We start from the raw sequence: 19,163 nt of genomic DNA, 5'->3' as shown, positions 1-19,163 counted from the left end.
GTCGAGAAACTGCTGTTTAGATTGTGCTCGACAAAGGTTTCGACTATGCTCGACCTATTTTTCGGCTGTGCTCGAACTATGTTCCGATTGTACTCGACCTACGCTTCGACTGAGCTCCACTGTGCTTGACTTATGTTTTGACTGTACTAGACGTATGGATCGGCTTTCTAGGCCTAAAATGGAAAAGTTTCGACTACGCTCGACATATGTTTTGACTTTTTCGACTTTCTGGACTATCAAATATCATAAGTAATTTAACAAAAAGTTTTAATGTATGCTCCTCGATTATTTTTTTGTGATGATTTTTCTCAATTGATTTTTGCGATATGAAAAGAAACTATAAGAAACTCTATACATCGAAATTCCTGCATCAAAAACTTATTCTTTCCAAATTGAATCTTTCAGCTTTGCTTTTTTTCTTCGCAAATCTAAGTTGTTGATGTAAAAACTGATGCTTGAGGACTTCAAGTTGGGTTTACTTTTTCTTGTCGCAGGTATGCTCAGATTTTCAAAATTTAAAGGGTTCCCCCTAAAACTTTTAGTTTTGTGGCAAGCAAATCTTCTCAATTGATTTTTGAGCACTCCAACTTTTTGACCGCGGATTTTTCTGAGCAGATTTTTTTCGCTCACATTACAATTCAAATTTATTAAAAATCATTAAAGAAAACAAAACAAAGTTTGTGAAAATTAGTTTATGCTTGACGTATTTTCTATACTTTCCTGGCCAAAATCAGGTTTGTTTCGGTTTCACTGATCTATGTTCTGAATTTTTTTGACCAAAACCGGTGTTTTTTTGAAATTGTGCTTGACCTAAAATTGATTCGAGATGGCGAAATTTCAGTCGGAAAACTGCACTTGTGGGAATTTAAGGCGGAAATCCTAATGGAGCACCTCGACCCGGGGAAAAAAGCTTATCAGTTTTTTTTTGGCACAAATGTTAGCCTCAAACGATGACTACTGTCGAGGTTCTTGGTTTATGTTTCGGTTTTTCGACGACAAGTCGATGTGTTTTGACCATCTCGATCAAATTTTGGTACGTTTTCTTCGAATTTCTCGACAGAAAGTGGACATGTTTCGACTTTTTAGACTTTCTTGGCTATCAAAAGACAAATTAAATTGACAAAATTTTATAATGTTGCTTTTCAGTTTTTTCCTGTGATGATTCTTGAACTGAAAACAAGCTTGAGAATCAGTTAGATACGTTGTTTTAAGCTTTAATCAGGTATACTCCAGACAGCACTACTACACTATTTTGCTTTCCCAGCTACTTTGTAGAGGAACTGAAATACATTTTTCCCAATTATAGTCACCTTGCTAAGTGCCCTCACAATTTTGTTCCTTATAAAATTGATTTTTAAATCTTCGGTTGTTAAAAAAACAACAGCAAGTTGTTTTTCTAACAAAGTCACTTAGCATGGATGGCATGGTTGATACATCTGTTGTTTGTCCTTCCTAATTTTTAATTGCTTTTCGACAAAGTTTCTTTTTAGCTTTCTCAAAAGGCTACTCGCAAATCCAACTCTCTGTCGAATCTTCACTTTTTGTGTGCTTTTGTCCGATGTAAACTTATTGCCTCCTTTTTCGATGTCCTAACAACGTTCGCCAAGTTTTACGAAATAATGATTCCCGTTGAGTTGTACGAGATGCAATACATTTTGACCTGGAGTCATTGGTTGTACCTGTTAATGGAATGTACCTGAACCAATAACATTTAGCCCATTAATTATTGAGCAACGTTGAAACTGTGGCTAAAACCATACTGTTGTTGATTTCGGAAAATTGATGTGGTCAAGTTGGAGCAAAAACGAGGAACTGATAGCACGCACAAATTGCTTGTCTGCCCAGAATTTTCTTTAAAAAAACTATATCAAACAACCAGACTCTATTTCTACCCGGACAAAAACTGACAAGAGTAAAAGAAGCAAAAAACGTTAGAGTTGAGAGCAGACGTTTGGGTAAACCTAGCCTACGAGAGAGGTTGCAACACTGTGACAATTCAAACAGATTTCTCAGCCAGACCCGGAAAAAACACAACAAGTGGAAATCAACCTTAAGACAACAAAACTGCTCGCATCAGGGCGAAGCGCTGAATGTTCCGACTGCCTTTTGAGGTTTATGGAGCAGTAATAATATTAAAAAACTCAATGAAATGAAAAAAAAAATTCTAAAATGTGAAATTTTTTATGAAAATCATGAGTTATAACCGATGTGGTTAACTCATAGAGTAATTTCGGATAGGGTACACCGTCTGCTCGTCACGCTATCTTATTTTCGGCCGGATAGATTCGTGCAACTTCTTAGTCTAATACCGATCCTAATCTTACTCTTATACTATCTAGTCTCAGGTTGTTTAACTAGTCTCTGCTAGGCTCAATAGATCTAGGGTATACTGGTTTATTGCGGCTGCTGAAGTTCTCTTGGAGAGGCAACTAATTTCTAAGTTAAATTCAAATCTCTCTGGTGCTGAAATTACAAGTAATCTCAGCACTTACAAATAAGTGGGTTGTTAGTTAGATGGATCATGATTGGTTAATATTAAATACTTTACAGTGGTAAAATATCTAATTTATCCAATCATAAAATGTAGTTTAGATCAGGTTCCACCCATCCGGGTTTTACAGAGTTTTTTAGAATAGTTTTTCTGCAATTCAAAGGATGGATGATGGACGTTGGTATTTGGCGAACATCATATTTCTTCTGGGTTCTCCTGTTAGAGAAGTTCCAGGATCAATCGTTGTGTCTTCTTATGACAACGACTGGGTTTTCTCAACAAACTCAAATCTGATTTCAGAATGGTTTGCTATGACAGGTTTTTCTGTTTCATGTAGAGAACTTCTTTTGTGTTCAACCTCGTCTGGGAATGGCGTGGAGATTGTGCGTGGAGGGGATGCCTGGTTACTCGGATCTGTACGTATACTTGAACATCGAGGTGGTCATTGGTCTAGTTCAATGAAGTCCTTTTCTGCGAAGTCAAGTCGTACTCTAAATCCTTTGAGTTGTGATTGTGGACGGCATATCGGTTGTGGTTGGCCATTCTTTTTCGAGTGTAGTGGGGTCATTTTTGTCTTTGGATGTTCGTCTTTGGTGTTGTATGCTGATCTATATACTGCAAGGTATAATTTACATTTTATAAAATTTTTATTATTTCGGTGTTTTAATTATGATTTTGGTTAGTTGTTTTCACAAAAGCTTTTTGTTTTAGTTCGGTTATTTTGAAGAGTTACTCACCCTTGAGTACCTCTTATTAAAAATAGAAGTGTGGTCACAAAGCGTGGATGTAGCGCGGTGGGTTAGGCCGGCTATAGAGCATGCTCAGGACGTCCTCTCTGGTGGGTTAGGCCAGGAGTGGGAGTACGATTTCGTGCGGTTTCTGTGAGAGGTCCTGTTATGTGATAACGTTTTATGTTGGGTTTATTGTGGTTTTTCTTATGTTTCGTTGGTGGTGTCCTTTTTTCAAAAATCAAATTGTTTTTGGTATGGGTTTGTCTTTCGACTTTTTTGTGTTTTATTATTTCTTTCTTAGACTTTATAATAGTCTTCAAAAGAATAAATTATCCAGTTTTAAACTGGGTTAATCCGGTTTGGGTACCGTTGGTTTCCTTTCCTTAGTCATGCTGTTATTCTATGATTTGTGGTGTTTAGTAAGCTGCATTGGTTAGTTTTGTTTAGTATATAATTCCTTTCCAACCGGGTTAAAGGAAAGTTTGAAACGTGTTATCGTGTGTTAGAGTTGTTGAGTGTGAAAGCTTGAAACTGAAATTCATTATTTAAACAATTCTTCGTGGGCGAGCTGTGCGAGTTTGGATAGAATTTTTGTGCGACTGAATGGAAATATCAAAAGGTTAGTACTGCATTTTCGTTTTATCAATTTACTACATAGAATTTCAATTTTACTGCTAGTTTTTTGGGGAAAAATTAAGTTACAAATTTTCATCATTATTAGAATTACTGCTTTAGGGGAAATAAATTATAAATTAATTTACTACATTGGTATGATTTTTATTGAATTTATCTAGTGCAAAATATTAATAGAGTTTTGAAGAATTTGAAGAAGTTTTCTATTTTTTATTTTTCTTTTGTGTAATTTGCAGATGATCGTGGGATGAAGACTAAAAATCTAAATAAGACATGGATAAAGAAAGGTTAGTATTTATTTCAAATTTATTAGTGAAGAATATGTATAAATTATACTTACCTGTTAGTCGTCGGGGAAAAACCGTGGGGGAAGATGTCGTGTATTATGTCGGAATTTGTTAGTAATTTTGCTAGTATGCGAATGATGTTTTTAGTTTGAAGCAGTGGCCAAAGCAATTGAAGTGCTTTAATAGTTTTTAGTTCTTCAGTGCCAACTGCAAACTCATAAGGTGTGTTTTGGATGAGATTATATAATTTGTGATTGTATTTAGTGTTGTGGGTGAATTCTAATATCGGGATTTCTATAGGTTGAATAAATTCATGTGGGATAAGGAAGGGTCTGGATTCTTCTGCGTTGAAGGTCTTCGTGATGGGACAAAAAATATACATTTGGGTTATGGGATCATAATTGCGAAGAATACCGTGAAGGTTAGTATCTTTGATGCAATATGTGAAGTTAAGAAAAAATGGTGAAGTGTATTTAGAGTTAATAAATTGAAAACGGTGGTGTGGTTGTCTTGATGGAGTGTGTAGATCAAAATGATTTTGTATGAAGCGATAATATGTATATGTGTGGGTTTGTTTAGTGCGTAACATAATATCGTGTGAGCAGTGCAAATCGCGTTCTTGTGGTGCAAGGAAATTGAAGGTTAGTGAAAATAATTGAAATCTTTCTTTAAAACTTTCGTAAGCTTGCATGTCGGTTAGTGCTTCAGAAATGACGTGGTCGAATTTGCGATCAAATATATTGAGTGTAAATACATATGGTGTTTTGATGAAGAATTTTTCTGTGATTTGTGGGTTAGCGAAACAATCATCATCTAAAAATTGGTCTTGGTTAGCTCGGATGATTTTGTGATCGTAATATTCTAGCGTATATTCGTTAGCTCGGGGTGCAGTGTATGTTTTTAGTGACTTTTTATATCCTATATAAGTAAATTGTCTATGTGTTAGTGGTGTGGTGAGTCGATATAGCATATTTTGATTTCTTTCTATATCGATGTGAGGCAAAGGGGGTTAGTAAAATGATAATATGATGTCCAATGAAGTGTAGGCATTAAAACTTGTTCATCTACAAAACTACGTGTGTCGTTAGTGTCGTTAGGGGTGTTCAAAGTATACTGTGGAAATGAAGGTAAGGTGATTGCTAAAAAATATTTCGTGTTAGTGTGATTTGGATGATTAATATATTCACGGGCTGTTCCTGGTTTTGTTGGAAATGGATGGTTTGGGAATTTTCTTTTGAAAGTGCGATAAGCTCTATTAGTGCTATTTGATGATTCGGTGGATGTGGATGATGGTGCTAATGATGCGGTATAAGCTGAAGAGGGTGTAGGGGTAGGTGGGTTTGATGATTCTATTGTGGATGAAATCTGATTTATAGTGGGGGTGTCAAGGTGGAAGGGTTGTTGTTGTAGGGTGATAAAAGTATCTAGTTCTTGGGAGATTTGGGGAGTGTCTGGAGAATTGGACGATCGGTCTGAATGAAATGAAGAGTAGGTTGGGGTGACTTGTGAAGCATAAGAGGGTGTAGAAATGGGTGGGAGTGGGTTATTTGGTGGGATTGGTTGAAAAGGGGGTTTTGAAAAAACTGAGGAGTTGGTTTGAAAATTATTGGATGGAGATGGTTCAGAGTCTGCAAAATCATCAGGGGTTTCAATATTTGGGTTATTGAGTTGTGAAATAGAGTATAAAACTGAGATATGTGAATTAGTGTCTGAATTCATGCCTGATGTTATATTATTGGTTGGGAAATCGGGTGGCGGGAAAGCAAAAAGTGGAATTATTGTAATTGGAGTATTGAGGTTGGTTGGATGGGAATTTGAGCGGTGTAGGGATCCAAGTTGTCGGCTCATCGTGGGCTAAAAAAATTATTATTTTGAGACTGAAAAGCGGTGGTATGGGGTTGTTCAATATTTTGTTCATATGTATTTTCATCTAGTGAATGATGTGTCATTATATGTTGAATGGGACTTTGTGATATGGTTGGTCTAAAATTTGGATTATGTGTTATTGCTAAATTTCGAAAATTTCGTGGGACTAGGGATAATGGATGGTTATGTGGTAGGGGTGGTAACTGTGGTGCTGTAGGCGTTATTTCTACATTGTTATGTTCTTCGTCATATGTGTTCTGTCTTGTTGCTATTTTTGTGTTGTATTCTTTTATTTGTGCGTCTAAAAGAATTTTAATTATTGATGATGAAAAAATTCCAAAAAATCTTGCTTGTCTATTTACTTGTGTGTGTATAGCGCATGTATTATAGATTCCTTTTAAAAGTGAAAAAAGAAATCCTATAAAGTTAAAAATTGCGTATAAAATAGTTAATTTTTCTAAGATGTAATAGGGCCATCCTAGAAAATCAAGAATTTCATTTTTGAGTGTAACAAAGCTAAAAAAATTTATAGGTGAGATATCTTGTGGTCGGTATTTTTCACCGTTTAGATATATATAGTCTTTAATGTCTTTAAAATATCCGCTATAGTCTTGTGTATAAATATCTGCAAATCCTGCGGTTTCGGCAAGTTTGCGTAAGTTTTGGTCAATTGATTGTCTTTGTATAGTGTCCATTTGTGTTAATAATTCTTGGAATTGTTGTGTTCTAATGTGATGTTGGATATCGGATTTTGAATATATTCCAATTGATTGTAGGTCAATATTTGGGTTTCGAGCAATAGCTCTAATGCTTTCAGGTGAAAATTTTTTGAGTGATTGCATTAATGTGGGATATGGGGTAAGAAGGTAATATTTATGTTCATCAGGGTTCAGTTGTACTACATTGTGGCTATTTTCTGATCCACATGGGACTGCGGTATCCCAGAAATAGGTTCGTCTTGAAAGTGTGTCAACGAAATGTACTTTATTCTTATAAAAGATAGGGATTCTTTTATAGCATCGTTTATCTTCAAAAACATATAGTGGTGATACTTTTTTGGTACAGGTATAAAACCATAAAATGTTTCCTTCATAGTCTAAAAAATTTGATCTATTTCCTGATAGTAAATATCCTGCGTAGGGTATTTTTAATACTGCTAGTGCAAGTGATTGTAGGATTTGTGTCCTTTCTAATTCGCATAGTTGGTGAAGTGTTTCTAATTCAGCGAGTGACATTTCTTGAAAAATTCGGCTAATTGTGTAGTCTAATTTCATATCTAAGTGAATATCATAGTGGATATTACCGAAATATGTACTATTCATTAGTGATAGTTCTTGTAAACGTGTGCTTTTAGTGTCATGGGGCTTTAGATGTCCACCAGGTTGACCTTTACTTTTTTGAAAATTAACTGGTATATATGATGTTCCTTCGTTTATAGGATGACTTGTGGCGTATGGGTCGATTTTTACTTTTCCAGTGGTCATGTCGAATCCTTTTTCGTATTCAACTAATATTTCGGAGTATTGTGTTTTGTGAAGTGGATTTCTGTATTTACATGCAAGTTCTGTTTCTTGATATATTTGAAAACGTGTCAATTTATTTTCTATATTGTGTATGTTTCTAAAATTAGAACTTTGTTTTCGTGATGGATTTACTTGTTCATATGGAATTGATTGTATAAAATATTTTTCGTGAAATTTTATCATACGAGCGTGTATTTTTGCTACTTGAAATGTTGTACATGTGTCTTCGGGGAACCAAACAATTGTTGCTTGTGTTCGTGTTGTAGGGTCACAATAGCCTTGATCGTTTTTACAAGGTAATCTAATTCCTTGATAGATCATTGTGTTGTCAGATAAATCGCGTGTGAGTTGTATTTTTTCGAGTTGTATTTTCCAATCGAAAAACATTATTTCTTGATATCCTTTATTTTTTGTGTCTGCTTTGCAGTTTGATGGGTTATTTATACCAATATGTGGTATCCAGTGTTTATCGTGTATGTCATAAGATAATCTTCCGTGTGCGCAGTTGTATGGGTATTTTTCATCTAATTTTATATGTCCTTGATATCTTTCAAGTTCTGCTTGATGTACAGAATCTGAAAAAACTTGGAAATATACTAACTTTCTATCTGCGTTTTTATTTCTTGTGATATTTAGTCGGAGTAACACGTTTTTACAATCTTCGGGATTGAGATGTAAAAGTCGTTCGATATTACTCTGGTAGAATGATTCGTGGTCAAGTCGGTTTTTATTTCCATTTGAGACTTGTGAACAATGTACTTTCTTTTCAGAAAATGTTGCTGTGAATTTATATCCTATAACTGTTGTTGCTCGGGCTTTTGAATAAAGTGTCGCTATTACATTTATAGTTTCTATAGCTTGTGGTTCTGTTTCGCATTGTGATACCTGATTTATTGCATATTTGTGTAGCGTTTTTTGTTCATTTTCTTCACAATCGTAATGTGTTACTAATAAATCTTGGGGTCCTGTGCGGGGGGAAGGGTTTATGTTCTGATTGGAGATTACTAGAAAAAAGAGTTTGAGAAAAATTAATATTTTTAGAATATACATGTGTATGATAATCCTGAGTATGGGTTATAAAATGTGATGTAACCAATTGTCTTTTTGGTATATCTGTCGTATTTGTATATTACTTCAGTTGTTATAAATGGTGGTGGTAGTGATTGAGCTGTTATATTTGGTGGGTTTAATGGGTAGGGATGTTGAGTAATGTTGTTTAGTTTAACCGTGATTTCAAAATTTAATTGTAGACTATTTTGTTGGAGTATTTGGATGTTATGATCACGAATGTCTTCGTGGATGTCTTGTCTATATTGTAGTCTATTGAGTGCCCAGTTGTGGAGTCGGTTACTTTCTGGGTGTTGTCCAAATAATGGTGGAGGTGCTGTGAATGTATTCCAGTCTAGTCTTAAAGGAATATTTGTTGATGATTGTTCTCGATATCTAGCGTCGAGGTTATTTGGGAAATTTAAGTTAAAAGGCGTTGGTGAAATCTGGCTTATTGATGGTGTTGATGGTAGTGATAACGTTTCTGGTAGTGATGAGGATGTTGTGTATCCGTAGAAATATCTATTGGATCATTGATTAAATTTGGTTCACCTTGTGTGAATGAATGTGTTGTCCAATATGGTAGTCGTGATGTTTGGTTTGTGGGGTTAAAGGGATTTTCACGTATTTGTTCAGATGTTGGTGTTGAACCTAAGTAATCTGAGGGTAGGCTTGAGGTGCTACGTTGTGAAAGAAGCGTAGGGGTTTCTGGTAATATACCAATGGGGTTTTCTGGAGTACTTTGTGATGGGGATTGAGGTATATCAAAATGAACTCGGGGAGTTTGAAAATTTCTGTTTTGTCGAGGATGTATAATTTGTCTATTTATTTCGACTGTATTTTGGTTTTGACTAGGATTTCGTATTCTACTTAATTCTTGTGGTAGTGTTGGGTATAAGTTATATGTTGGTTCACATAGAGGTGCTTGTCGTTGAACTGGTTCTAGTGGTTCAGATAATCGAGCGTGTCGTTCTTCAAAGGTATATGGGTTATCTTGAAAGGAAATTCGTGTAGATGTTTGGGGGTTTTGGGTAGTTGAAGGTGGTGTTGGGTTATCTTGGGATGATGTCGGTGAAGACTGACTGTGTGATTGTTGGTTAGCAATTTTTGATGGTTTTTTATTTATTCTTTTAGTGAAAAAATTTATGTTTATTATAGTAATCTTCTAGAAAAAGAATTAGGAGGATTGTTGCTAGGGCGAATGTGATGATTGCTTTCTTTATACACTTGCATATTGTCAAGATGAGGGATGATAGAAATGTTATAAAAATTACAAATAGTAAAAAAATATCTGTTCTACTAAAAATGGTTCGTATCATTTAGATAAGTTTTGTGAATCGTACCTGTGGATATAGTCAATAGCTTTTGAAAGTTGGAGGTATAGTTCAAATATGGAATAGAAAATTAAAAAAATATTGCAAAAAATGATTAAGATTATTACAAAAGATTCAAAGGTATCAAAAAGAAATATGATTAAAAGTTTAAATATCGTTAAAAAGTTTATGAGAATGTTAAGAATTATGTTGACTGGTCGAGAGAAGAGCATTTAAGAAATGGCTTCTCGATCGAATATTTTTTGTTGTTTGAGGCAATTTTCAAGTGTGGTCGAATTATTTATTGGTTTTTTGACAAGTGGGTTGAGTTTTGTGAAAAATTGTTGGGGGCAAATTTTATGGTGATCGGGAGGTCTTCTTTTTCTTTATTTTTATTTGTCAAATGATCTGGGGTATTTTTGAGATTTTTATACTTTAGGCTAATTAAAATGGTCGTTCTTTTTCTTTAGGCTAATTTAACATATTTGTTTTGGGGGGTATTTGAGGTCTGAGTTGGGGAAATATTGTTGATCTTTGGGTTATTAGATAAGGAAGGGTTATGATATTATGGTGATATTTATTTTAGTTGTCAAGTTGGAGTGGTTTGCTTATTTTTGACCTGGAGGTCGCAAAGTTATAGTTATAGATATGCCTGGAGTTTAATATCGTTCGTCTAGTTGATTTGTGCTAGAGTTAGAGAAGGTGACGGATTGGATGAATCCTATTGGCTAATTATGAACTAGAGTCGCTGTGTGTTTGTCAGCATGTTATTTTGAAAAATGAAAGTTCAAAATATTTTAGAAGTGCAAAGATTATGAAATATAAAATTAAAGCTGTTTTTGAAATTCGACTTTCTTTAATATTTTAGATTGTGGGATGAATGTTTTATAACCTTTACGTGGTTGATTTCTAAGTCGTGATGACTCTCTATGTTCTGATTTGTCGATTTGTTCTTGGGGTATTATTTTTTCTGTCATTTTTCTATTTTTTCTTTCTTTTTGAGGTATATTTTGATCTAGCTTTTTTGTATTGTTTTTCGTTTTAGTTGATTTTTTATTTTGGTTTTCGAGGTGAATGTCATGTTGTTCCTTTGTTTTATTTTCCGTATGTGGGTTATTTTGAATAACTTTTAAACCTGTGAAAGAATATAATTGAGTTAGTTCGCGTAGTGCGTATTCTTTTGGGTAATAAGGTAATAGGTTGTTTCGATGTTGGACAATTTCTTTTTGGTCTGAGTCGGTGATTTTATATGTGACATCAGTGGGTTTGGCAATTATTTGGTATGGTCCTTTACGAAGGGGTTGTAATTTTTTAGAAATTCCTTTTTGAGTGTTAAAATTGGGTATTAAAACAAATGTTCCAATTTTTAAATCGGTGGCTGGTGTAAAGCGTGAATTTATTTGTTCATTAATGTTTTGCCTTTGTAACAACTTTTTTGTTACTTTTTGGTAAATTTCATTGTGTTTTTTATCTCTGTTTAAAATCCATTCGGTGTGTGTACCGGAGGCTATTTTAAGAATTTGTGGGTGATGAAAATGATCTTCATCGTGTGTGTGTGTAAAGGTAGGTTATAACAAATTGAGTCTTTATTCGGTTGACAATGACTTTGTGCATTTTTATGAGAGTTTGCTGTAAACATAATTGGTTTGCGTGGCTTTTGATTAAAAACCATTTCAAATGGTGACATTCCTAGAGTTGTCGTGATTTGTGAATTATATGCTAAGGGAAATAGTTTTACATCTGCTGACCATTCGGTGTATCTTGTATCATTTCCATTGATGATACATCTAAGATATTCTTGTAGTGAACGGTTCATACCTTCGACTAAGCCGTTTGTCCAAGGTGCGTGAAATGTACGTGGTTTGTGTTTGATGTTATATAAATGACATAGTGTGATGATTTCATTATTTATGAATTCCGTACCGTTGTCTGTAACTAAAATTTCTGGTAGTCCGAATTTGGCTATCCAGTGTTCATAAAGTGTTGTGTAAGCGTAATAAGCGTTACAATGTGGTACTGGGTTAAGTGCTACATAATGTTTAAATGCGTCAACAATTACCATAATGTAGGAGTTTCCTTCGGATGATGGTGAAATTGGTCCTTTTGTATCAAATGAAATACGGTGGTTAAAGTACAAACTTTGTCCTTTAAAATCTTGTTTTTGTGCTATTTGTTTTTGATTCGGATAAGGTTTATTTAGCTGACATACTATACAATCATTGCATAGTACTTTTATCCAAATTGGTGCATTTGGAAAATAAAAGTTTTGTATGAAATTTGAATATGTTTTCTCTGATCCAGAGTGTCCTTTAATGTTTTGTGTATGTGAAATATTAAAAGCTATGAGAATCATACTTAAAGGGAGACAGGGAACTGTAGATTCATTTAATTGGTATTCTAGAAGGTCTGTGTTTTCATTAATTGTTGTATTATTAAATTTTCGAAAATATCGGAGGAGTGTTTTATTTCCTAAAATTGTTGTATCTGCCTTTACGGGTTTAGTTTTATATTTGTGACATGATTTTAGTTGTCTAATTATAATTATTGGGTCAAGATTTTGATATTGTTTCAAAGTATTAATTGTAATTTTATCTGTTGGGGGGAGAAAAATGTTTTCAATTTCTAATTTAGATAAAGGAATTGTATCAAGTGGGTCATGGAGGTCAAAAACTTGATTTATTGTGTATTTTGAATCGTTTGTTTGTGGTCCTGATAAATTTATTTTATCAGTTAGATTTTCTTTTTCAATTAACGGAAAAAGGTCTTTTTTATGCGGGTGCTGTTTTACTCTTTTTCGTTGGGTGTTATTTTTTATCCATTGTGAATATGGAATTGGTTTAAAAGTTGATGTTCCAAGTAGATCAACTTCGTAGTGGTTATTTTGGCAATCTAAATAAAGTGGGAAGTGTTGTAGATTATTTATCTGTGATTGTTCAACGTCAGTTTTTACTGCATATTTGCATTCTAGTCGGGGTGATGTTTCGTTTTCTGCAAGGTAAAATTTTATATTTTTGGGTATTTCAACTGTAGTTTTACGTGTAAGTAATTCAGGTGGTGTATTTCGACTTAAAGTGTCTGGTAATGCAAGATTCTTTCCTGCTGTCCAAACTATATGTAAGTTTGGGAATTTCATTAGAATTAATTGAAATCTATAAACTCGGTGATTTGGATTGGATTTTTGTGTAATGAGAAAAATGATTGGTTTGTGATCTGTGAATAGAACTGTTGGATGTTTTGATCCAAGTATCAGAAATTCATATTCTGTTAGTGTATATATTATGGCTGTACATTCTCTTATTAGAGTTGAGAGTCGTAGCTCTGCTTGAGTGAATAATCGAGATTTTGCTGATATAAGATTCATTTTGTTTGTACCATTGTGTGATTGTAATAATGCTGCGCCGATGCCAAAATTCGAAGCATCGCACATTGCATAGAATGGTTGATTTGGATCTGGAATTGTATTCGAAATTTGTTCAGTTAAGAGTTTTTTAATTCTTCAAATCGTGCTTGATGTTCTGTGTTCCATTCAAATTTATTTTGTTGTCTAATTATATTATAGAATGGTTTTAGGTATAATTGCATTTTATAGACATATTTGCTTAAAAAATTTAACATTCCAAGGAATTCTTGGATTTTCTTTTTGTTTGTTGGTGGTTGGAGCTTCTGAATACCATCAATGCGTGATTTTAATGGAGTGATTGTTTTTCTTTCTATATTGTGTCCTAAGAATTTAACTCGTGTTAAAAAGAAGTGTGATTTATCGGGGGCGGCCTTCAGATTTTCGTTCTGAAGTATTTTGTGATAGTGTTCTAAAACATTGAACATTTCTTCTTTTGTCTGTGATTGCATAAAAACATCGTCTAAATAGGTGATTGCGTTTTTCTTGAGTATTAGTGGTCTAAAAATTTTGCTCATAAAAGCTGAAAATGCTGCTGGTCCTATGGATATTCCATAGAATAGGCGGTTGAATTCATATTGCTGATTTCCAATAACAAATTGTGTTAAGCATCGCGATTGTTCATCTAGTGGCATTTGATTATATGCACTATTCATATCTGCGGTTGTAAAGTATTTTCCGTTTATTTTTGTTAAAATAACTTGTATTGGTTCAATAGGCCAATTGCATTTTGATTCGTCTATTAGTGAATTAAGATATCTAGCGTCTAGAACTATTTTTAATGATTCTCCTTTTGCTAGGATGATAACAGTGTTGATAAATGTGTTACCTTTTGGTTGTTCTTCTTTGTTTACCGGTGATATAATTTTGTATTGTTCTAAAATATCGAGTAATCTGTTCACTTTATCGTGTAAATGAATTGGTACTTTACTTGCTCTTTGTTTTTTGAAAACTGCGTCAGGTTTTAATGGGAGATGTAGTGATGAACTGATTTTGCCAACATCAATATTGGATGTTGCATAGACTGATGAATATTTTATTAGCTGTTTGGCTAACTTATCAAATTCGTCTTGTGTTATTTGTGAATGTTGGAAGTTAAACATTGTTAAAAATTTCTGTTGATTTTCTGTATAGTTATTTATGTTGAATGTAGGTTTGAAATATGGGGTTTTTGTGAAATAATCTGTATTTCTTTTTTCATTACTTATTGTATTATTTATGGATAATTCTTCATTAAGAATTGTGGATTGACAAATATCTAATAATTGGAGTATATTATTTACGCGATTTGCTTTTTCGTGTATTGGTGATATCGTAGCGTTGGTTTCGCAATATCCTAAGAGTCCTAAAGGTAATGTTACATGATAGGGTGTATTGTTGTATACATGTAACGAAATAATATCTGAATTCGAGTTTTTCAAATATTTTATGGATGAAATTGTGATTTTGAAAAACTTATGGATAGGTTTGAATTCAAAGTCTGACATATAGAGTTGTTGTTTATTTTGTTTTTTATCATATTGGTGAACTTGTTTTATTAAAAAATTATATATGTTTCCTGATAGTGGTTTCAGGTGTTTTCTTTGTTGGTTATATATTGGATAAAATTTTGAAAAGAATGGTGGTTGTTTATTTAATCTTTGAAAAAATGTTAGGGATGTGTCTTTTGTTTTTGTGTATTTATCTTTGATTAGTATTTTACTATTCAAGATGTTGATTGTTGGTATATATTTAGAGATAAATGGTATTCCAATGATATTGTGTTTAATATCAGTGATATGAAATATTTGTTTAAATGGTTTATTTAAAATTTTATTTTGCTCTATTGTTCTTGTGGGGAGAAGAAATAATTGAATTTTTCCATAGTTTACCAATGTTGATCCTTGTGCTGTTGCTAGTTTACTGGAGGTTTCAAGAGGTGTTAGTTTTGGGTGTAATGTTTTTATCTCATTCCATGTGGGAATGTTTATTATGTTTGATTCTGCTCCTGAATCAATTAAAAAATAAATTTCAAGATCTGGTGGTTGAAATTCTTTGTTTCTTGGACTTTCTAAAAGAAATGGTATTGTCCAAATTTTTTCTTTGGGTTGTTCTTTTTGTATATTTTGATAAATGTGATTTGTATTCAAGCATTTTGTTTTGTCATTTTCATTGGATTGATTTGTAGTGTTGATTTCGTTAGTTTCTTGTGCCGTTTGTGTGGAATGGATGGGTTCAATATAATAATTGTGAAGGAGTTCTAATTGATTTTCATATATATGTGATGAAAAAGGTTGTTCATATATAATAGGTTCGTAGTCATTTTCGACTGCTATCATATTGATGGAGATAGTGTTTTCTGTATCACTTTCTGAATCTGATGATCCACAGTATATTTGATTTAGTTGTAGTTTGTCATTTACTGTGTCATCAATACCTGGGGGGTCTGATGTTGTTTCTGGATTTGATTGTACGTGATTAATATGTCTTTGATGTTTAGGTGTACTACTTCTGTGGCGATTGTTAGAATTATTATAATGGTTATTATTTCTGTGTGGTGATTGGGAATAATTTCTATAACGATTATTATAACTTGAATGTCGATTTTGTGAATTGTTTTGTGATCTGTTTTGATAATTATCGTTTGGTCTGTTATAGTTTGATCTGTTATATGAGTTATTCCTTGATCGATTGTTCGGGTAATTCTGATTTCGGTTGTTTGAATAACTTCTATTTCGATTATTGGAGTAGTTTCTATTTCTATTATATGATGAGTTTCGTGACTGATTGTTTGGATAGTATTTATTCCTTGATTGGGAATTATATCTAGAAACAAATTGTGTTGTATTTGAATTTGATCTGGAGTAGTTATTTCGACTATTTGGTCTATTGTAATGATTTTGTGACGAATTTTGTGTATTTCTTCGTTCTGGTGATCTTCCTCTATAACTTGAGTTATATGGTGATTGATTTCTCATGTAATTGGTATTGTTCGGAAGTGGTTTTCCTGAACTGTTGTTGCTGTATACGTTTTTGTTTGGTAGATTTTTATCTTTCTTCATGTATTGAAAGAATGATTTATTTGGTTCTTTATATTTTTGAGGTTTGTTTTGATTGTCCTGTTGTTTTTGTCTACATTCAGAAATACTATGTCCGTATCGTCGGCAATAATTACACCATTTTTTGAAAGATGGTTTGCCTTTAAAATTTGGGTGTTTTTCATAAATATTGAGTATTTCAGTGATTTTTTCAACGAGGTCTGTATCTGATTCCTGTATATTGTTGATATTTGTGGTATTTGTTTCAATTCGGTTAACATATTGTAATTTCAGATTTTCTGTTTCTTCAAGTTTCATTGTGATTTCCGCTTGCTCTAGTTTGTCTACTAGTTTTCGAAAATCTAAATCTGGCTCTCGAATTGAGGAGGGATGGGATGCTCTCTTTTTTATTGCTATTTTTCTTAATTGAGGTGTTAAGGTCATCATCAAGATTTCTGTCATTTTTGTGTTTTTATAGTCGTGTGTATTCAATGAATATGCTTTTCGAACTAGTGTTTCGATACGTACTGCTAATTGTTTGATGGTTTCATTTGGTAATCTGCGAATTTCATTACATAAAACTCTTTGTTGTTGTTTGTTTCTTTCGGAGTCAAACATTTTTGAAAATTCTTGTGTAAATCTTTTCCAATTTGATTTTATTTCTATAAGCAATACTGAAAACCATTTTTGGGCTGCGCCGTCTAAGGTTGTCTGTATCAACGCTGTGCGTCGATGTATCCAATTTTGATGTAGTGGCGTATTAATTGGTTCAGGTCCTATATTTAAAATTAAATTTGCTGTTACTGCATTTAAATAATCTTCTACAGAATATTCAGGGTCTGTTCCTGTGAAAACCATTAATGGTTTGTTTGATGTTATTGATGATCCACCCATAAGGTATGGATTCATTGTCATTTGTAATGATTCTGCGGCATTTGGCATTTGTGAAAAATTTGAAAGTTGATTTTTTGTTATTTCGTGTTGTTGAAGGTAATATGGGAGTGGTATTTCATTTTGCATTTGTGTTGGTTGATACGAGTGTGTAATCATTGGGTTTTGTGGCTGAATTGGTTGAAAAGATTGTGTATTAATTGGGTTTTGCATTTGTATTGGTTGTTGATTTTGTGTATCTATTGGGTGTGGAGAAAAAATTCTATGATATGTATGTGGTTTTTGCACTCTTTGTCCACGATATTCTTGAGTGTATGGTGCAAATATATCTGGTTGTAAATAATCATCATCAGAGGATAGATAATCCGTTTGATGAGGTGCTTGTTTTTTATTTTTATTCTGTTGAAAGAATGGGTAATTTTCACTACGATCCTGTGGAGGATGTGAATTAGTTTGATAATTTACTGAGTTGGTTGTTGCCATTGGATTATCCCAATATTGAGATCTTATCTGATTATTATTATTTTTTCGTGGGGGATAGTTTGTTTTTGATGAATGTGTGTAATTATAATTGTGTTCCGCAAAAGTGTTTCTTGTGAATGTTCTGCGTGTTTTTGACGGTATTGTCATGGGTCTATATGTTTGATAATCCATTTGTGAATATTTTGGAGCAACAGAAGGTTTAACGGTTGATTGTAAGGTTACCTGTGCTAGTGAAGTGTTTGTATTTCTTGGTGTTGTTAAATTTGGACGTATCGGTGAATTACTTTGTTGTGTAGTTGTTGTTGTTTGGACGATTTCTTCATTTATGAAGTGTGATGGTGTCTGAATATCTTGTTGAGTGAGATTCCTAGTTCCATTAAGGTTTTCATTGTGTATGACGGTCGAATTTAAACTGTTATTTCGCGTATCAGGTAAAAATGTATTGTAACTTAATGGTGTTGCATCAATGGTTAATGGTACTATTCTTACATAATCTCTTGCATAAGATATTGTACTTATTGCTTGACTTGAGATTGATTGTGGGATATTTATGAATGCATAATGAGACCATTCGGGGTCCCAAATGTAGTCTGATTGTTCTGTGATGGCGGTATCATCGTATGAATTTTGAGGTCTAAAATTTTTTCTTGCTTGTGAAATTAAATCTATATTATGTGTGAAATAATCTATCATAAACCATGCCAAAATTTTTTGTAAGTCATGTTTTGTATGTTGTGAAACTTCATCTTTAGTGAAATTTTCTTTAATTATATGTAGGAAAGTTGAAAATAGTGTGATTTCATGTCGTACCTTTATATGTTTGGATGTCTCTGTCGGTGAGACATTTGAGATTGGGGTTTCGTTTTCTAATATTGAAATATAACTATATATTATTGCAAAAACTTCATTAGTGAATATGGAGTTTGCTCTTTGTGAGTTATGATATTGTATGCTTTTTATATATTCTAAGAATTTTTTTGAAAATTCTAAGTCAAGATCGTCTGTTTGAATTACATATCTGCGGTGATTCGGGTTTGGTGTACTGAATTCTATGGTGTAAATTCCGTATTGTTGTGTTAAATTACATATATATTTCAGATAGTGATCAATAATTTGTCTTTTGATTTTTACATCTGGGAACTCTGCTTTACATGGGCTGATTCCGGGTTCAAACAAATTTAGGAGGAAATTCTTGCAAAGATCGTGTTGTCCTCTATTATCGGGTGCATCTACGAGGAAGGGGTAGATATCGTCATCATCTGGACTATCTTCACTTGGAGTGTGTGTTTGGCTCATTTTTTTGTTTAATGACTGTTAATAGGTAATTATCGATGTGTCTAATTGGTTGATTCCAATTATACAAGTGTACTGGTTTGTGTTTATATTGCTTTTTTATTCTTCTTTTTCCTCTTTTTGATGAATTTGAAGTTGTTTCTGAGTCGGAAAAATATAATTGATCATGAATGGGGCAATTTTTATCAATG

This window comes from Symsagittifera roscoffensis, chromosome 4, assembly GCF_963678635.1.
Source record: "Symsagittifera roscoffensis chromosome 4, txSymRosc1.1, whole genome shotgun sequence".
Classification (NCBI taxonomy): Eukaryota; Metazoa; Xenacoelomorpha; order Acoela; family Convolutidae; genus Symsagittifera; species Symsagittifera roscoffensis.
The sequence above is the reverse complement of the archived record's forward strand: the minus strand, read 5'-3'. Positions refer to the sequence as shown.